The sequence below is a fragment of the Lithobates pipiens genome, unplaced genomic scaffold (assembly GCF_037356315.1).
Source record: "Lithobates pipiens isolate NorthernLeopardFrog02 unplaced genomic scaffold, aLitPip1_a1.2 Scaffold_8, whole genome shotgun sequence".
NCBI lineage: Eukaryota > Metazoa > Chordata > Amphibia > Anura > Ranidae > Lithobates > Lithobates pipiens.
The window spans coordinates 469,778,059-469,798,534 of NW_027507903.1; the positions used below are offsets into that span (position 1 = coordinate 469,778,059).

At 45.7% G+C, this 20,476-nt stretch overlaps 1 protein-coding gene across 2 annotated transcripts in view; it reads right to left on the reverse strand.

Moving 5' to 3' along the window:
* The window catches only part of EPS8 (EGFR pathway substrate 8, signaling adaptor), a 293,475-nt gene that overhangs the window by 269,413 nt on the left and 3,586 nt on the right, over positions 1-20,476 (reverse strand). The gene's annotated exons all lie outside the window — the stretch shown is intronic.

Sequence of the window (20,476 nt, forward strand, 5' to 3'; positions counted from 1 at the left end):
GGATGGTGAGCTCACTCACCCCTTGGCAGTCAGCACCTCTCATCCAGATGTATCTGAGGCTGCTGGACTTCAAATTTCCAGCCCAAACTTACTTTCCTATTCTGAGGCACAGCGCCGGGGATTAGAGTGTGGGCAGACACAGAGGGGTAGGGGTGGGGAGAGGAGGCGCAGGTCGCACCCTCTCTCCTCTCCTTTCTGTGTGTGTTTGGGAGGGAGGATTGTTAGTTGACATCTCTGCTGACATCTCTGCACTGACCCTGGACTGTATATGGACAGTATCCCTGCCTGCTGCCTGAAAAATTGTGTTCGCTGTTGCTGACCAAGTCTCTGCCTGCTGCCTGGACCAGTGATATCCTCCTGTGGACAACTGCGCTTCTAAAACCACAGGTAATCTTTTCTTTACCCTCTGCTCAGCATAATGTATTTGGGGGTGTAATTCTTAGTATGTGCAGGCTATGTGTCCCTGGAACGCCCGACGGTGTTCCTTGCATGTTGCGCCTCTGTATGTGGCCAGGCTGTGTAAACGTCTCACACATGTGGTATTGCCATACTCAGGAGGAGTAGTAGAATGCATTTTGGGGTGTTATTTTTGCTATGTAAATGCTATGCGTTGGAAATATCTTATAAACGGACAACTTTGTGTAAAAAAAAATGCGTTTTCATTTTTTTCACATTTTCCAAAAACTTCTGGAAAAAAATGAACCATTGAAAAGACTCATTATGCCTCATAGATTATACGTTGGGGTGTTAGCTTTCCAAAATGGAGTCATTTTCTGGACATTTCCATTGCCCTGGTGTTCCAGGGCCTTCAAAACTGTAATAGGTGGTTGAGAAATGAAATGTGTAATTTATGCTCCTAGAATGCCTAAAGGTGCTACTTCAAAATTAGGCCTCTGTATGTGGTCAGGCTGTGTAAAAGTCTCACACATGTGGTATCATTATACTCAGGAGGAGTAGGAGTATGTATTTTGGGGTGTTATTTGTGGTATGCACATTCCGTGTGGGAGAAATTAGCTATTAAAATGACAATTTTGTGAAAAAAAAAATATCTTAATTATGCAAAGAATTGCGGGAAAAAATGGCAACTTAAAATAACTCACCATGCCTCTTACTAAATACATTGGAATGTCTACTTTCCAAAAAGGGGTCATTTGGGGGGCATTTGTACTTTCCTGGCTTGTTAGGGTCTCAAGAATGGAGTTAGGCCTTAGTACATCAGATGTGATCTTTTTTTGCAAATCTTTATGATTTGCACCATAGCTTGTAGACTCTATAAATTTCACACCGATCATATAATATGCAATAATTTGGGTTATTTTTACCAAAGATGTGTAGTAGTATAAATTGCGGCCAAAATTTATGAAGAAAAATTGCTAATTTGCTAAATTTTATCACAGAAACAAAGAAAAATTCATTTTTTTCCCAAATTTTCGGTCTTTTTTCATTTATAGCGCAGAAAATAAAAACCGAGAGGTGAGCAAATACCACCAAAAGAAAGCTCTGTTGGTATGAAGAAAAGGACAAAAAAATCATTTGGTTACAGTGTTGCATGACTGAGTAATTGTCATTCAAAGTGTGAGAGCACTGAAAGCTGAAAATTGGTCTGGGCATGAGGGGGGTTTAAGTGCCCAGTAAGCAAGTGGTTAAAAAGTGGCCAAGTTACAAATTAAAAACAAAAAATCTTAGATGCATGCCCCAGTTAAAGCAGTTTTGCAAAGCAAAGACACAGTTTTGAATTGCTTATTATTTACAATGATTTATAACAGAAATGAAAAGAAATCGTTTTTTTTTCTTCTCCCATTTAATAGTGAATAATAACCCCAAAAATCTCAAAAGAAAAAATAAATAAATTAATTTATAATAATTAATAATGTTTATACAATAATGGTGATGTGTTATCTTTGTACATTGACCTCACGCACACCAGAATAAAGTTTTTTGTTTTTTTTTAAACTGACAGTTATTACCAAAATGGCAGATTTGAATTTTTCAGTTGGAGCTAAAAATAGAACAGCCCATCCAGCTAGTAAAGCTGTGAGAATTCAGTCTATAGACAGGGATAAAATGGTTTTATTATGGGCTTGCATAACAGAAAACATGGAGAAAACTGATGAAAAATAAGCAAATGATGTCCCAGATTTCTTTTATTGATAAAATAATTGCCTAATTAAACCCGACATAGAAGGTCCAATAGCATTGTTTACCAGATGTTGTGGTGCAGCCATTGGCTGCAGCAGCAAAGTCATGTGACCTATGCTGCTGCAGCAGCAAGGTCATGTGACCTATGCTGCTGCAGCCATTGGCTACAGCAGCAAGGTCATGTGACCTATGCTGCTGCAGCCATTGGCTGCAGCAGCAAGGTCATGTGACCTATGCTGCTGCAGCCATTGGCTGCAGCGGCAAGGTCATGTGACCTATGCTGCATACTATGATGTCATAGTGTGACCCCCCTCCCTGTGCCCATATATAGAATCACACCGCACCTGCAGCTCATTTGCTGAGTGTATTCTGACCGGGCATGAAGCGATTTATCTCACTCTGCAGCGTTACTTGTTCTATGAGAACAATGACACGATGTCAGAGACATAACGGTTACAAAGCGAAGAATCTTATGAAGAACAAACAAGAAAATTCAGTTTTATTACTAAACGTGCGCCCATTAACAGGGGAGCACCCGACAAATGAACCGCCCACCACTATCGCCCCTAATAAGGGAGGAGCCAGGGCAATAGGGAAGAGGATCAGGGCTGCCATAGGCAGAATCTGGCCCTTCCGACGCCATAAAATCACAATCACCAATCCAAATAACTGTTTTCTTCTCTCTCCAGGAAAAATTGAAGAACGTGTCAACATCAGACAGCCTTACATACGGATTCCATACATCAGTAAAGCTGAACTGGATAAAATGATGGAGGACGAACAAAACAAAGTCACTCCATCAACCAATGAGGACCAAAAGACTGTACATTCTGAGAATATGGAGGACAACATTACTGCAGCCAGTCCATCTACTGAGGACAATAATACTGCAGCCAGTCCATCCACCGAGGACAACAATACTGCAGCCAGTCCATCCACTAAGGACAACAATACTGCAGTCAGACCGAAGGGCAGTGGCATTAATGGAGAGCCTCATTGCTACCATCCAAGGGGCACTTACATCATCAGAAAGCCTTGTCGCCACCATCCGAGGGGCAGTGGCATTAACAGAGAGCCTCGTTGCCACCATCCAAGGGGCACTTACATCATCAGAGGACCTTGTCGCCATCATCCAAGGGGCAGTGGCATCAACAGATGTAGGGCTGAACTGGATAAAATGATGGCGGATGAACAAAAACAAGTCACTCCATCCACCAATGATGACCAGAAGACTGTACAGAACACAACCATGGAGGACAATGACATGCAAGTCCCTCCATCCACCAATGAGGACCAGAAGACTGCACAGAACACAACCATGGAGGACAATGACATGCAAGTCACTCCATCCACCAATGAGGACCAGAAAACTGCAGAGTCTGAGACTATGGAGGACAACAATACTGCAGACAGTCCATCCAATGAGGACAAAAATACTGCAGCCAGTCTATCCACCGAGGACAAAGATGCTATAGCCAGTCCATCCAGTGAGGACAATACTGCAGCTAGTCCATCCACCGAGGACAGCAATACTGCAGCCAGACCTCATTGTCACCATCCAAGGGGCACTTACATCATCAGAGAACCTTGTCGCCACCATCCGAGGGGCAGTGGCATCGACAGAGAGCAGAGTTGCCACCATCCAAGGGGGACTTACATCATCAGAGAACCTTGTCGCCACCATCCGAGAGGAAGTGACATCAACAGAAAACCTCGACGCCACCATTTGAGGGCAGAGCCTCGTCACCACCATTCAAGGGCAAAGCCTCGTCGCCACCATCTGAGGGGCAGTGGCATTAACAGAGAGCCTCGTTGCCACCATCCAAGGGGCACTTACATCATCAGAGGACCTTGTCGCCATCATCCGAGGGGCAGTGGCATCAACAGATGTAGGGCTGAACTGGATAAAATGATGGCGGATAAACAAAAACAAGTCACTCCATCCACCAATGATGACCAGAAGACTGTACAGAACGCAACCATGGAGGACAATGACATGCAAGTCCCTCCATCCACCAATGAGGACCAGAAGACTGCACAGAACACAACCACAAAGGACAATGACATGCAAGTCACTCCATCCACCAATGAGGACCAGAAGACTGCACAGAACACAACCATGGAGGACAATGACATACAAGTCATTCCATCCACCAATGAGGACCAGAAGACTGCACAGAACACAACCACGAAGGACAATGACATGCAAGTCACTCCATCCACCAATGAGGACCAGAAGACTGCACAGAACACAACCATGGAGGACAATGACATACAAGTCATTCCATCCACCAACGGGGACCAGAAGACTGTACAGAACGCAACCATGGAGGACAATGACATGCAAGTCACTCCATCCGCCAAAATGATGGCGGATAAACAAAAACAAGTCACTCCATCCACCAATGATGACCAGAAGACTGTACAGAACGCAACCATGGAGGACAATGACATGCAAGTCCCTCAATCCACCAATGAGGACCAGAAGACTGCACAGAACACAACCATGGAGGACAATGACATACAAGTCATTCCATCCACCAATGAGGACCAGAAGACTGCACAGAACACAACCACGAAGGACAATGACATGCAAGTCACTCCATCCACCAATGAGGACCAGAAGACTGCACAGAACACAACCATGGAGGACAATGACATACAAATCATTCCATCCACCAACGGGGACCAGAAGACTGTACAGAACGCAACCATGGAGGACAATGACATGCAAGTCACTCCATCCGCCAAAATGATGGCGGATAAACAAAAACAAGTCACTCCATCCACCAATGATGACCAGAAGACTGTACAGAACGCAACCATGGAGGACAATGACATGCAAGTCCCTCCATCCACCAATGAGGACCAGAAGACTGCACAGAACACAACCATGAAGGACAATGACATGCAAGTCACTCCATCCACCAATGAGGACCAGAAGACTGCATCCACTGAGACTATGGAGGACAACAATACTGCAGACAGTCCATCCAATGAGGACAAAAATACTGCAGCCAGTCTATCTACCGAGGACAAAGATGCTGTAGCCAGTCCATCCAGTGAGGACAATACTGCAGCTAGTCCATCCACCGAGGACAGCAATACTGCAGCCAGACCTCGTTGCCACCATCCAAGGGGCACTTACATCATCAGAGAGCCTTGTCGCCACCATCCGAGGGGCAGTGGCATCGACAGAGAGCAGAGTTGCCACCATCCAAGGGGCACTTACATCATCAGAGAACCTTGTCGCCACCATCCGAGAGGAAGTGACATCGACAGAGAACCTCAACGCCCCTATTTGAGGGCAGAGCCTCGTCGCCACCATCTGAGGGGCAGTGATATCAACACAGAGCCTCGTCACCACCATCCGAGGGGCAGTGACAGAGAACCTCGTTGCCATCATTCAAGGAGAAGTGACATCAACAGGGAACCTCATCACCACCATTCGAGGGCAGAGCCCTGTCGCCACCATCTGAGGAGCGGTCATATCAACACAGAGCCTCGTCACCACCATCCGAGAGGCAGTGACATAAACAGAGAGCCCCGTCACCACCATCTAAGGGGCAGTGACATCAACAGAGAACCTCGCCGCCACCATTCGAGGGCAGAGCCCCGTCGCCACCATCCGAGGGGCAGTGACATCAACACAGAGCCTCATCACCACCATCCGAGAGGCAGTCATCTGTAAATGAATGTGCTAGGAGGGTATGGGGGGGGGGGGGGGGGTTTGAACCAGGAGAGGATATGTCTGTCTGTGCCAGAAGAGGAGATGTTTGTGCTGGGTGGGATTTGGGTAGAGAGGAAAAATGTTATGCTGGGAAGGGTAATTTAGAGGGGGTTGTGCTAGGAAAGGGGTTTTTTTTTGCAGGGGGGGGCGTCACGAGAGGGGATGTCTGTGCCAGGAGAGGGGATGTTTGTGTGTGTTAGGAGGGGGGGTGGGGAATTACTGCTGGGGGGATTTGGGTAGGGAGGAGGAATTTGTCATGGGAAGGGTAATTTAGCGGGGGTTGTGCTAGAAGAAGGGATTTTTGTTTTGGTATTTTTGCATGGGGGGGGGGGGGGGGGCGGCATCAGGTAGGCTAACCAGGATCCTGTGATTTCTAATAGCATCCCTGCATAGCATCATACATAGCATCATACATAGCATATGTAGAGGAGATGAACTGGGCACCCTAGACAGATGATTCAGGGACAATCCGATCGCCTTAGGGGGTCAGGAAGGAATTTTTTTCCCCCTTGGAGCCACTCTGACTGGGGGTTTTTTTCGCCTTCCTCTGAATCATCTGAAGGTTTAGGGGTGTAAAAAGGCTCTGCCTTTGAGGAGTCCTAGGATAACCGTGACTGATCTCCAATGTTCTCTGAAGCCCGACAATCATTTCCTTCTATGGATTTATCTCCAATAAAGATTGGTCGTACCTTAATTGTCTTTGTATCCGAAGGTTTTTTTCTTCCTTTCTCTAATAATAAATATAATGAGGAATGACAGCAGGGTGAAGAATTTTGCCCCATACTTCACCACTAGATCCCCCTTCAGCCATGGGATGGCGGTAGGAAACACCAGAAGTCTAGTCTCTGTAAATGAGTCATATTATGGCAGAAGGTATAATGTTTGCAGGTATAGGCCAGTGATGGCGAACCTTGGCACCCCAGATGTTTTGGAACTACATTTCCCATGATGCTCATGCACTCTGCAGTGTAGTTGAGCATCATGGGAAATGTAGTTCCAAAACATCTGGGGTGCCAAGGTTCGCCATCACTGGTATAGGCCATGTGTATGGCGTGTAGTCTGGGGCTCTGGGCAGCTGTCAGTTCTACCCTTTTTTTATGCCGACACCCTATATGAACCTTTATCCACCCTTGTACACCAGGGGAACCCAAAAATAATTTTCATAGGAGTCAGTGGGAGGGATGACTCCTTACATTGGTGGTCAAAGGAAAGAATGTCCCTCTCAAATTAATCAGTAAAAAACAACTGCCCACTGCCCCCCTATAAACTGGCCTTCACAGCAAATAGCCCATGGGTGGAAGGGCATTGCATGTAAATCAACACCAACCAGCTCAACTAGCCCAGCCAATCTGCTACCAAAACAAATGGTCCTGTCTAACAGTTTGCATAAAAACAGGGGTTTAGTTAGCACACACTTGCAATTACATGCGGAAGCTGCAGAGCCACTCCAAGGTACCCCAATATTATCTGTAGTCCTAACTCTTGTAATTTGGTTGGTAGCAGATTGGCTGGTGAGCTAGGACTTAAGAAATATTGGGGTGCCTTGGAGCAGCTCTGCAGCTTACGCTCCATGTCTCTAATGCCTTGTACACATGACCGGACTTTCCGGCACACTAGGTCTGACGGTGATGTAAAGGGGAACTCTGATGTAAAAGGTGCTCGGAGAACCCTGATTTACCTTAGTGTACTCCCTCAGATGCAGGAGAGAGAAGGGGGATGGATGGTGAGCTCACTCACCCCTTGGCAGTCAGCACCTCTCATCCAGATGTATCTGAGGCTGCTGGACTTCAAATTTCCAGCCCAAACTTACTTTCCTATTCTGAGGCACAGCGCCGGGGATTGGAGTGTGGGCAGACACAGAGGGTAGGGGTGGGGAGAGGAGGCGCAGGTCGCACCCTTTCTCCTCTCCTTTCTGTGTGTGTTTGGGAGGGAGGATTGTTAGTTGACATCTCTGCTGACATCTCTGCACTGACCCTGGACTGTATATGGACAGTATCCCTGCCTGCTGCCTGAAAATTGTGTTCGCTGTTGCTGACCAAGTCCCTGCCTGCTGCCTGGACCAGTGATATCCTCCTGTGGACAACTGCGCTTCTAAAACCACAGGTAATCTTTTCTTTACCCTCTGCTCAGCATAATGTATTTGGGGGTGTAATTCTTAGTATGTGCAGGCTATGTGTCCCTGGAACGCCCGACGGTGTTCCTTGCATGTTGCGCCTCTGTATGTGGCCAGGCTGTGTAAACGTCTCACACCTGTGGTATTGCCATACTCAGGAGGAGTAGTAGAATGCATTTTGGGGTGTTATTTTTGCTATGAAAATGCTATGCGTTGGAAATATCTTATAAACGGACAACTTTGTGTAAAAAAAAATGCGTTTTCATTTTTTTCACATTTTCCAAAAACTTCTGGAAAAAAATGAACCATTGAAAAGACTCATTATGCCTCATAGATTATACGTTGGGGTGGTAGCTTTCCAAAATGGAGTCATTTTCTGGACATTTCCATTGCCCTGGTGTTCCAGGGCCTTCAAAACTGTAATAGGTGGTTGAGAAATGAAATGTGTAATTTATGCTCCTAGAATGCCTAAAGGTGCTACTTCAAAATTAGGCCTCTGTATGTGGTCAGGCTGTGTAAAAGTCTCACACATGTGGTATCATTATACTCAGGAGGAGTAGGAGTATGTATTTTGGGTGTTATTTGTGGTATGCACATTCCGTGTGGGAGAAATTAGCTATTAAAATGACAATTTTGTGAAAAAAAAAATATCTTAATTATGCAAAGAATTGCGGGAAAAAATGGCAACTTAAAATAACTCACCATGCCTCTTACTAAATACATTGGAATGTCTACTTTCCAAAAAGGGTCATTTGGGGGGCATTTGTACTTTCCTGGCTTGTTAGGGTCTCAAGAATGGAGTTAGGCCTTAGTACATCAGATGTGATCTTTTTTTTGCAAATCTTTATGATTTGCACCATAGCTTGTAGACTCTATAAATTTCACACCGATCATATAATATGCAATAATTTGGGTTATTTTTACCAAAGATGTGTAGTAGTATAAATTGCGGCCAAAATTTATGAAGAAAAATTGCTAATTTGCTATATTTTATCACAGAAACAAAGAAAAATTCATTTTTTCCCAAATTTTTCGGTCTTTTTTCATTTATAGCGCAGAAAATAAAAACCGAGAGGTGAGCAAATACCACCAAAAGAAAGCTCTGTTGGTATGAAGAAAAGGACAAAAAAATCATTTGGTTACAGTGTTGCATGACTGAGTAATTGTCATTCAAAGTGTGAGAGCACTGAAAGCTGAAAATTGGTCTGGGCATGAGGGGGGTTTAAGTGCCCAGTAAGCAAGTGGTTAAAAAGTGGCCAAGTTACAAATTAAAAACAAAAAATCTTAGATGCATGCCCCAGGTTAAAGCAGTTTTGCAAAGCAAAGACACAGTTTTGAATTGCTTATTATTTACAATGATTTATAACAGAAATGAAAAGAAATCGTTTTTTTTTCTTCTCCCATTTAATAGTGAATAATAACCCCAAAAATCTCAAAAGAAAAAAATAAATAAATTAATTTATAATAATTAATAATGTTTATACAATAATGGTGATGTGTTATCTTTGTACATTGACCTCACGCACACCAGAATAAAGTTTTTTGTTTTTTTTTAAACTGACAGTTATTACCAAAATGGCAGATTTGAATTTTTCAGTTGGAGCTAAAAATAGAACAGCCATCCAGCTAGTAAAGCTGTGAGAATTCAGTCTATAGACAGGGATAAAATGGTTTTATTATGGGCTTGCATAACAGAAAAACATGGAGAAAACTGATGAAAAATAAGCAAATGATGTCCCAGATTTCTTTTATTGATAAAATAATTGCCTAATTAAACCCGACATAGAAGGGTCCAATAGCATTGTTTACCAGATGTTGTGGTGCAGCCATTGGCTGCAGCAGCAAAGTCATGTGACCTATGCTGCTGCAGCAGCAAGGTCATGTGACCTATGCTGCTGCAGCCATTGGCTACAGCAGCAAGGTCATGTGACCTATGCTGCTGCAGCCATTGGCTGCAGCAGCATGGTCATGTGACCTATGCTGCTGCAGCCATTGGCTGCAGCGGCAAGGGTCATGTGACCTATGCTGCATACTATGATGTCATAGTGTGACCCCCCTCCCTGTGCCCATATATAGAATCACACCGCACCTGCAGCTCATTTGCTGAGTGTATTCTGACCGGGCATGAAGCGATTTATCTCACTCTGCAGCGTTACTTGTTCTATGAGAACAATGACACGATGTCAGAGACATAACGGTTACAAAGCGAAGAATCTTATAAAGAACAAACAAGAAAATTCAGTTTTATTACTAAACGTGCGCCATTAACAGGGGAGCACCCGACAAATGAACCGCCCACCACTATCGCCCCTAATAAGGGAGGAGCCAGGGCAATAGGGAAGAGGATCAGGGCTGCCATAGGCAGAATCTGGCCCTTCCGACGCCATAAAATCAATCACCAATCCAAATAACTGTTTTCTTCTCTCTCCAGGAAAAATTGAAGAACGTGTCAACATCAGACAGCCTTACATACGGATTCCATACATCAGTAAAGCTGAACTGGATAAAATGATGGAGGACGAACAAAACAAAGTCACTCCATCAACCAATGAGGACCAAAAGACTGTACATTCTGAGAATATGGAGGACAACATTACTGCAGCCAGTCCATCTACTGAGGACAATAATACTGCAGCCAGTCCATCCACCGAGGACAACAATACTGCAGCCAGTCCATCCACTAAGGACAACAATACTGCAGTCAGACCGAAGGGCAGTGGCATTAATGGAGAGCCTCATTGCTACCAATCCAAGGGGCACTTACATCATCAGAAAGCCTTGTCGCCACCATCCGAGGGGCAGTGGCATTAACAGAGAGCCTCGTTGCCACCATCCAAGGGGCACTTACATCATCAGAGGACCTTGTCGCCATCATCCAAGGGGCAGTGGCATCAACAGATGTAGGGCTGAACTGGATAAAATGATGGCGGATGAACAAAAACAAGTCACTCCATCCACCAATGATGACCAGAAGACTGTACAGAACACAACCATGGAGGACAATGACATGCAAGTCCCTCCATCCACCAATGAGGACCAGAAGACTGCACAGAACACAACCATGGAGGACAATGACATGCAAGTCACTCCATCCACCAATGAGGACCAGAAAACTGGGACCTAGAAAACTGCAGAGTCTGAGACTATGGAGGACAACAATACTGCAGACAGTCATCCAATGAGGACAAAAATACTGCAGCCAGTCTATCCACCGAGGACAAAGATGCTATAGCCAGTCCATCCAGTGAGGACAATACTGCAGCTAGTCCATCCACCGAGGACAGCAATACTGCAGCCAGACCTCATTGTCACCATCCAAGGGGCACTTACATCATCAGAGAAACCTTGTCGCCACCATCCGAGGGGCAGTGGCATCGACAGAGAGCAGAGTTGCCACCATCCAAGGGGGACTTACATCATCAGAGAACCTTGTCGCCACCATCCGAGAGGAAGTGACATCAACAGAAAACCTCGACGCCACCATTTGAGGGCAGAGCCTCGTCACCACCATTCAAGGGCAAAGCCTCGTCGCCACCATCTGAGGGGCAGTGGCATTAACAGAGAGCCTCGTTGCCACCATCCAAGGGGCACTTACATCATCAGAGGACCTTGTCGCCATCATCCGAGGGGCAATGGCATCAACAGATGTAGGGCTGAACTGGATAAAATGATGGCGGATAAACAAAAACAAGTCACTCCATCCACCAATGATGACCAGAAGACTGTACAGAACGCAACCATGGAGGACAATGACATGCAAGTCCCTCCATCCACCAATGAGGACCAGAGACTGCACAGAACACAACCACAAAGGACAATGACATGCAAGTCACTCCATCCACCAATGAGGACCAGAAGACTGCACAGAACACAACCATGGAGGACAATGACATACAAGTCATTCCATCCACCAATGAGGACCAGAAGACTGCACAGAACACAACCACGAAGGACAATGACATGCAAGTCACTCCATCCACCAATGAGGACCAGAAGACTGCACAGAACACAACCATGGAGGACAATGACATACAAGTCATTCCATCCACCAACGGGGACCAGAAGACTGTACAGAACGCAACCATGGAGGACAATGACATGCAAGTCACTCCATCCGCCAAAATGATGGCGGAAAACAAAAACAAGTCACTCCATCCACCAATGCATGACCAGAAGACTGTACAGAACGCAACCATGGAGGACAATGACATGCAAGTCCCTCAATCCACCAATGAGGACCAGAAGACTGCACAGACACAACCATGGAGGGACAATGACATACAAGTCATTCCATCCACCAATGAGGACCAGAAGACTGCACAGAACACAACCACGAAGGACAATGACATGCAAGTCACTCCATCCACCAATGAGGACCAGAAGACTGCACAGAACACAACCATGGAGGACAATGACATACAAATCATTCCATCCACCAACGGGGACCAGAAGACTGTACAGAACGCAAACCATGGAGGACCAATGACATGCAAGTCACTCCATCCGCCAAAATGATGGCGGATAAACAAAAACAAGTCACTCCATCCACCAATGATGACCAGAAGACTGTACAGAACGCAACCATGGAGGACAATGACATGCAAGTCCCTCCATCCACCAATGAGGACCAGAAGACTGCACAGAACACAACCATGAAGGACAATGACATGCAAGTCACTCCATCCACCAATGAGGACCAGAAGACTGCACAGAACACAACCATGGAGGACAATGACATACAAGTCATTCCATCCACCAGTGAGGACCAGAAGACTGCACAGAACACAACCACGAAGGACAATGACATGCAAGTCACTCCATCCACCAATGAGGACCAGAAGACTGCATCCACTGAGACTATGGAGGACAACAATACTGCAGACAGTCCATCCAATGAGGACAAAAATACTGCAGCCAGTCTATCTACCGAGGACAAAGATGCTGTAGCCAGTCCATCCAGTGAGGACAATACTGCAGCTAGTCCATCCACCGAGGACAGCAATACTGCAGCCAGACCTCGTTGCCACCATCCAAGGGGCACTTACATCATCAGAGAGCCTTGTCGCCACCATCCGGGCGCAGTGGCATCGACAGAGAGCAGAGTTGCCACCATCCAAGGGGCACTTTACATCATCAGAGAACCTTGTCGCCACCATCCGAGAGGAAGTGACATCGACAGAGAACCTCAGCCCCTATTTGAGGGCAGAGCCTCGTCGCCACCATCTGAGGGCAGTGATATCAACACAGAGCCTCTCACCACCATCCGAGGGGCAGTGACAGAGAAACCTCGTTGCCATCATTCAAGGAGAAGTGACATCAACAGGGAACCTCATCACCACCATTCGAGGGCAGAGCCCTGTCGCCACCATCTGAGGAGCGGTCATATCAACACAGAGCCTCGTCACCACCATCCGAGAGGCAGTGACATAAACAGAGAGCCCCGTCACCACCATCTAAGGGGCAGTGACATCAACAGAGAACCTCGCCGCCACCATTCGAGGGCAGAGCCCCGTCGCCACCATCCGAGGGGCAGTGACATCAACACAGAGCCTCATCACCACCATCCGAGAGGCAGTCATCCGTAAATGAATGTGCTAGGAGGGTATGGGGGGGGGGGGGGGGTTTGAACCAGGAGAGGATATGTCTGTCTGTGCCAGAAGAGGAGATTTTTGTGCTGGGTGGGATTTGGGTAGAGAGGAAAAATGTTATGCTGGGAAGGGTAATTTAGAGGGGTTGTGCTAGGAAAGGGGGTTTTCTTTGCAGGGGGGGGCGTCACGAGGAGGGGATGTCTGTGCCAGGAGAGGGGATGTTTGTGTGTGTTAGGAGGGGGGTGGGGAATTACTGCTGGGGGGATTTGGGTAGGGAGGAGGAATTTGTCATGGGAGGGTAATTTAGCGGGGGTTGTGCTAGAAGAAGGGATTTTTGTTTTGGTATTTTTGCATGGGGGGGGGGGGGGGGGCGGCATCAGGTAGGCTAACCAGGATCCTGTGATTTCTAATAGCATCCCTGCATAGCATCATACATAGCATCATACATAGCATATGTAGAGGAGATGAACTGGGCACCCTAGACAGATGATTCAGGGACAATCCGATCGCCTTAGGGGGTCAGGAAGGAATTTTTTCCCCCCTTGGAGCCACTCTGACTGGGGTTTTTTTCGCCTTCCTCTGAATCATCTGAAGGTTTAGGGGTGTAAAAAGGCTCTGCCTTTGAGGAGTCCTAGGATAACCGTGACTGATCTCAATGTTCTCCGAAGCCCGACAATCATTTCCTTCTATGGATTTATCTCCAATAAAGATTGGTCGTACCTTAATTGTCTTTGTATCCGAAGGTTTTTTTTTCTTCCTTTCTCTAATAATAAATATAATGAGGAATGACAGCAGGGTGAAGAATTTTGCCCCATACTTCACCACTAGATCCCCTTCAGCCATGGGATGGCGGTAGGAAACACCAGAAGTCTAGTCTCTGTAAATGAGTCATATTATGGCAGAAGGTATAATGTTTGCAGGTATAGGCCAGTGATGGCGAACCTTGGCACCCCAGATGTTTTGGAACTACATTTCCATGATGCTCATGCACTCTGCAGTGTAGTTGAGCATCATGGGGAAATGTAGTTCCAAAACATCTGGGGTGCCAAGGTTCGCCATCACTGGTATAGGCCATGTGTATGGCGTGTAGTCTGGGGCTCTGGGCAGCTGTCAGTTCTACCCTTTTTTTATGCCGACACCCTATATGAACCTTTATCCACCCTTGTACACCAGGGGAACCCAAAAATAATTTTCATAGGAGTCAGTGGGAGGGATGACTCCTTACATTGGTGGTCAAAGGAAAGAATGTCCCTCTCAAATTAATCAGTAAAAAACAACTGCCCACTGCCCCCACCTATAACTGGCCTTCACAGCAAATAGCCCATGGGTGGAAGGGCATTGCATGTAAATCAACACCAACCAGCTCAACTAGCCCGCCAATCTGCTACCAAACAAATGGTCCTGTCTAACAGTTTGCATTAAAAACAGGGGTTTAGTTAGCACACACTTGCAATTACATGCGGAAGCTGCAGAGCCACTCCAAGGTACCCCAATATTATCTGTAGTCCTAACTCTTGTAATTTGGTTGGTAGCAGATTGGCTGGTGAGCTAGGACTTAAGAAATATTGGGGTGCCTTGGAGCAGCTCTGCAGCTTACGCTCCATGTCTCTAATGCCTTGTACACATGACCGGACTTTCCGGCACACTAGGTCTGACGGTGATGTAAAGGGGAACTCTGATGTAAAAGGTGCTCGGAGAACCCTGATTTACCTTAGTGTACTCACTCAGATGCAGGAGAGAGAAGGGGGATGGATGGTGAGCTCACTCACCCCTTGGCAGTCAGCACCTCTCATCCAGATGTATCTGAGGCTGCTGGACTTCAAATTTCCAGCCCAAACTTACTTTCCTATTCTGAGGCACAGCGCCGGGGATTGGAGTGTGGGCCAGACACAGAGGGGTAGGGGTGGGGAGAGGAGGCGCAGGTCGCACCCTCTCTCCTCTCCTTTCTGTGTGTGTTTGGGAGGGAGGATTGTTAGTTGACATCTCTGCTGAATCTCTGCACTGACCCTGGACTGTATATGGACAGTATCCCTGCCTGCTGCCCTGAAAATTGTGTTCGCTGTTGCTGACCAAGTCTCTGCCTGCTGCCTGGACCAGTGATATCCTCCTGTGGACAACTGCGCTTCTAAAACCACAGGTAATCTTTTCTTTACACCTCTGCTCAGCATAATGTATTTGGGGGTGTAATTCTTAGTATGTGCAGGCTATGTGTCCCTGGAACGCCCGACGGTGTTCCTTGCATGTTGCGCCTCTGTAGTGTGGCCAGGCTGTGTAACGTCTCACACATGTGGTATTGCCATACTCAGGAGGAGTAGTAGAATGCATTTTGGGGTGTTAATTTTGCTATGTAAAATGCTATGCGTTGGAAATATCTTATAAACGGACAACTTTGTGTAAAAAAAAATGCGTTTTCATTTTTTCACATTTTCCAAAAACTTCTGGAAAAAATGAACCATTGAAAAGACTCATTATGCCTCATAGATTATACGTTGGGGTGTTTAGCTTTTCCAAAATGGAGTCATTTTCTGGACATTCATTGCCCTGGTGTTCCAGGGCCTTCAAAACTGTAATAGGTGGTTGAGAAATGAAATGTGTAATTTATGCTCCTAGAATGCCTAAAGGTGCTACTTCAAAATTAGGCCTCTGTATGTGGTCAGGCTGTGTAAAAGTCTCACACATGTGGTATCATTATACTCAGGAGGAGTAGGAGTATGTATTTTGGGGTGTTATTTGTGGTATGCACATTCCGTGTGGGAGAAATTAGCTATTAAAATGACAATTTTTGTGAAAAAAAAAAATATCTTAATTATGCAAAGAATTGCGGGAAAAAATGGCAACTTAAAATAACTCACCATGCTCTTACTAAATACATTGGAATGTCTACTTTCCAAAAAGGGGTCATTTGGGGGGCATTTGTACTTTCCTGGCTTGTTAGGGTCTCAAGAATGGAGTTAGGCCTTAGTACATCAGATGTGATCTTTTTTGCAAATCTTTATGATTTGCACCATAGCTTGTAGACTCTATAAATTTCACACCGATCATATAATATGCAATAATTTGGGTTAATTTTTACCAAAGATGTGTAGTAGTATAAATTGCGGCCAAAAATTTATGAAGAAAAATTGCTAATTTGCTAAATTTTATCACAGAAACAAAGAAAAATTCATTTTTTCCCAAATTTCGGTCTTTTTTCATTTTATAGCGCAGAAAATAAAAACCGAGAGGTGAGCAAATACCACCAAAAGAAAGCTCTGTTGGTATGAAGAAAAGGACAAAAAATCATCTTGGTTACAGTGTTGCATGACTGAGTAATTGTCATTCAAAGTGTGAGAGCACTGAAAGCTGAAATTGGTCTGGGCATGAGGGGGGTTTAAGTGCCCAGTAAGCAAGTGGTTAAAAAGTGGCCAAGTTACAAATTAAAAACAAAAAATCTTAGATGCATGCCCCAGTTAAAGCAGTTTTGCAAAGCAAAGACACAGTTTTGAATTGCTTATTATTTACAATGATTTATAACAGAAATGAAAAGAAATCGTTTTTTTTCTTCTCCCATTTAATAGTGAATAATAACCCAAAAATCTCAAAAGAAAAAATAAATAAATTAATTTATAATAATTAATAATGTTTATACAATAATGGTGATGTGTTATCTTTGTACATTGACCTCACGCACACCAGAATAAAGTTTTTTGTTTTTTTTTAAACTGACAGTTATTACCAAAATGGCAGATTTGAATTTTTCATTGGGAGCTAAAAAATAGAACAGCCCATCCAGCTAGTAAAGCTGTGAGAATTCAGTCTATAGACAGGGATAAATGGTTTTATTATGGGCTTGCATAACAGAAAACATGGAGAAAACTGATGAAAAATAAGCAAATGATGTCCCAGATTTCTTTTATTGATAAAATAATTGCCTAATTAAACCCGACATAGAAGGTCCAATAGCATTGTTTACCAGATGTTGTGGTGCAGCCATTGGCTGCAGCAGCAAAGTCATGTGACCTATGCTGCTGCAGCAGCAAGGTCATGTGACCTATGCTGCTGCAGCCATTGGCTACAGCAGCAAGGTCATGTGACCTATGCTGCTGCAGCCATTGGCTGCAGCAGCAAGGTCATGTGACCTATGCTGCTGCAGCCATTGGCTGCAGCGGCAGGTCAATGTGACCTATGCTGCATACTATGATGTCATAGTGTGACCCCCTCCCTGTGCCCATATATAGAATCACACCGCACCTGCAGCTCATTTGCTGAGTGTATTCTGACCGGGCATGAAGCGATTTATCTCACTCTGCAGCGTTACTTGTTCTATGAGAACAATGACACGATGTCAGAGACATAACGGTTACAAAGCGAAGAATCTTATGAAGAACAAACAAGAAAATTCAGTTTTATTACTAAACGTGCGCCCATTAACAGGGGAGCACCCGACAAATGAACCGCCCCCCACTATCGCCCCTTAATAAGGGAGGAGCCAGGGCAATAGGGAAGAGGATCAGGGCTGCCATAGGCAGAATCTGGCCCTTCCGACGCCATAAAATCACAATCACCAATCCAATAAACTGTTTTCTTCTCTCTCCAGGAAAATTGAAGAACGTGTCAACATCAGACAGCCTTACATACGGATTCCATACATCAGTAAAGCTGAACTGGATAAAATGATGGAGGACACGAACAAAAGTCACTCCATCAACCAATGAGGGACAAAAGACTGTACATCTGAGAATATGGAGGACAACATTACTGCAGCCAGTCATTCTACTGAGGACAATAATACTGCAGCCAGTCCATCCACCGAGGACAACAATACTGCCAGCCAGTCCATCCACTAAGGACAACAATACTGCAGTCAGACCGAAGGGCAGTGGCATTAATGGAGAGCCTCATTGCTACCATCCAAGGGGCACTTACATCATCAGAAGCCTTGTCGCACCATCCGAGGGGCAGTGGCATTAACAGAGAGCCTCGTTGCCACCATCAAGGGGGCACTTACATCATCAGAGGACCTTGTCGCCATCATCCAAGGGGCAGTGGCATCAACTGATGTAGGGCTGAACTGGATAAAATGATGGGATGAACAAAAACAAGTCACTCCATCCACCAATGATGACCAGAAGACTGTACAGAACACAACCATGGAGGACAATGACATGCAAGTCCTCCATCCACCAATGAGGACCAGAAGACTGCACAGAACACAACCATGGAGGACAATGACATGCAAGTCACTCCATCCACCAATGAGGACCAGAAAACTGCAGAGTCTGAGACTATGGAGGACAACTATACTGCAGACAGTCCATCCAATGAGGACAAAAATACTGCAGCCAGTCTATCCACCGAGGACAAAGATGCTATAGCCAGTCCATCCAGTGAGGACAATACTGCAGCTAGTCCATCCACCGAGGACAGCAATACTGCAGCCAGACCTCATTGTCACCATCCAAGGGGCACTTACATCATCAGAGAACCTTGTCGCCACCATCCGAGGGGCAGTGGCATCGACAGAGAGCAGAGTTGCCACATCCAAGGGGGACTTACATCATCAGAGAACCTTGTCGCCACCATCCGAGAGGAAGTGACATCAACAGAAAACCTCGACGCCACCATTTGAGGGCAGAGCCTCGTCACCACCATTCAAGGGCAAAGCCTCGTCGCCACCATCTGAGGGGCAGTGGCATTAACAGAGAGCCTCGTTGCCACCATCCAAGGGGCACTTACATCATCAGAGGACCTTGTCGCCATCATCCGAGGGGCAGTGGCATCAACAGATGTAGGGCTGAACTGGATAAAATGATGGCGGATAAACAAAAACAAGTCACTCCATCCACCAATGATGACCAGAAGACTGTACAGAACGCAACCATGGAGGACAATGACATGCAAGTCCCTCCATCCACCAATGAGGACCAGAAGACTGCACAGAACACAACCACAAAAGGACAATGACATGCAAGTCACTCCATCCACCAATGAGGACCAGAAGACTGCACAGAACACAACCATGGAGGACAATGACATACAAGTCATTCCATCCACCAATGAGGACCAGAAGACTGCACAGAACACAACCACGAAGGACAATGACATGCAAGTCACTCCATCCACCAATGAGGACCAGAAGACTGCACAGAACACAACCATGGAGGACAATGACATACAAGTCATTCCATCCACCAACGGGGACCAGAAGACTGTACAGAACGCAACCATGGAGGACAATGACATGCAAGTCACTCCATCCGCCAAAATGATGGCGGATAAACAAAAACAAGTCACTCCATCCACCAATGATGACCAGAAGACTGTACAGAACGCAACCATGGAGGACAATGACATGCAAGTCCCTCAATCCACCAATGAGGACCAGAAGACTGCACAGAACACAACCATGGAGGACAATGACATACAAGTCATTCCATCCACCAATGAGGACCAGAAGACTGCACAGAACACAACCACGAAGGACAATGACATGCAAGTCACTCCATCCACCAATGAGGACCAGAAGACTGCACAGAACACAACCATGGAGGACAATGACATACAAATCATTCCATCCACCAACGGGGACCAGAAGACTGTACAGAACGCAACCATGGAGGACAATGACATGCAAGTCACTCCATCCGCCAAAATGATGGCGGATAAACAAAAACAAGTCACTCCATCCACCAATGATGACCAGAAGACTGGACAGAACGCAACCATGGAGGACAATGACATGCAAGTCCCTCCATCCACCAATGAGGACCAGAAGACTGCACAGAACACAACCATGAAGGACAATGACATGCCAAGTCACTCCATCCACCAATGAGGACCAGAAGACTGCATCCACTGAGACTATGGAGGACAACAATACTGCAGACAGTCCATCCAATGAGGACAAAAATACTGCAGCCAGTCTAT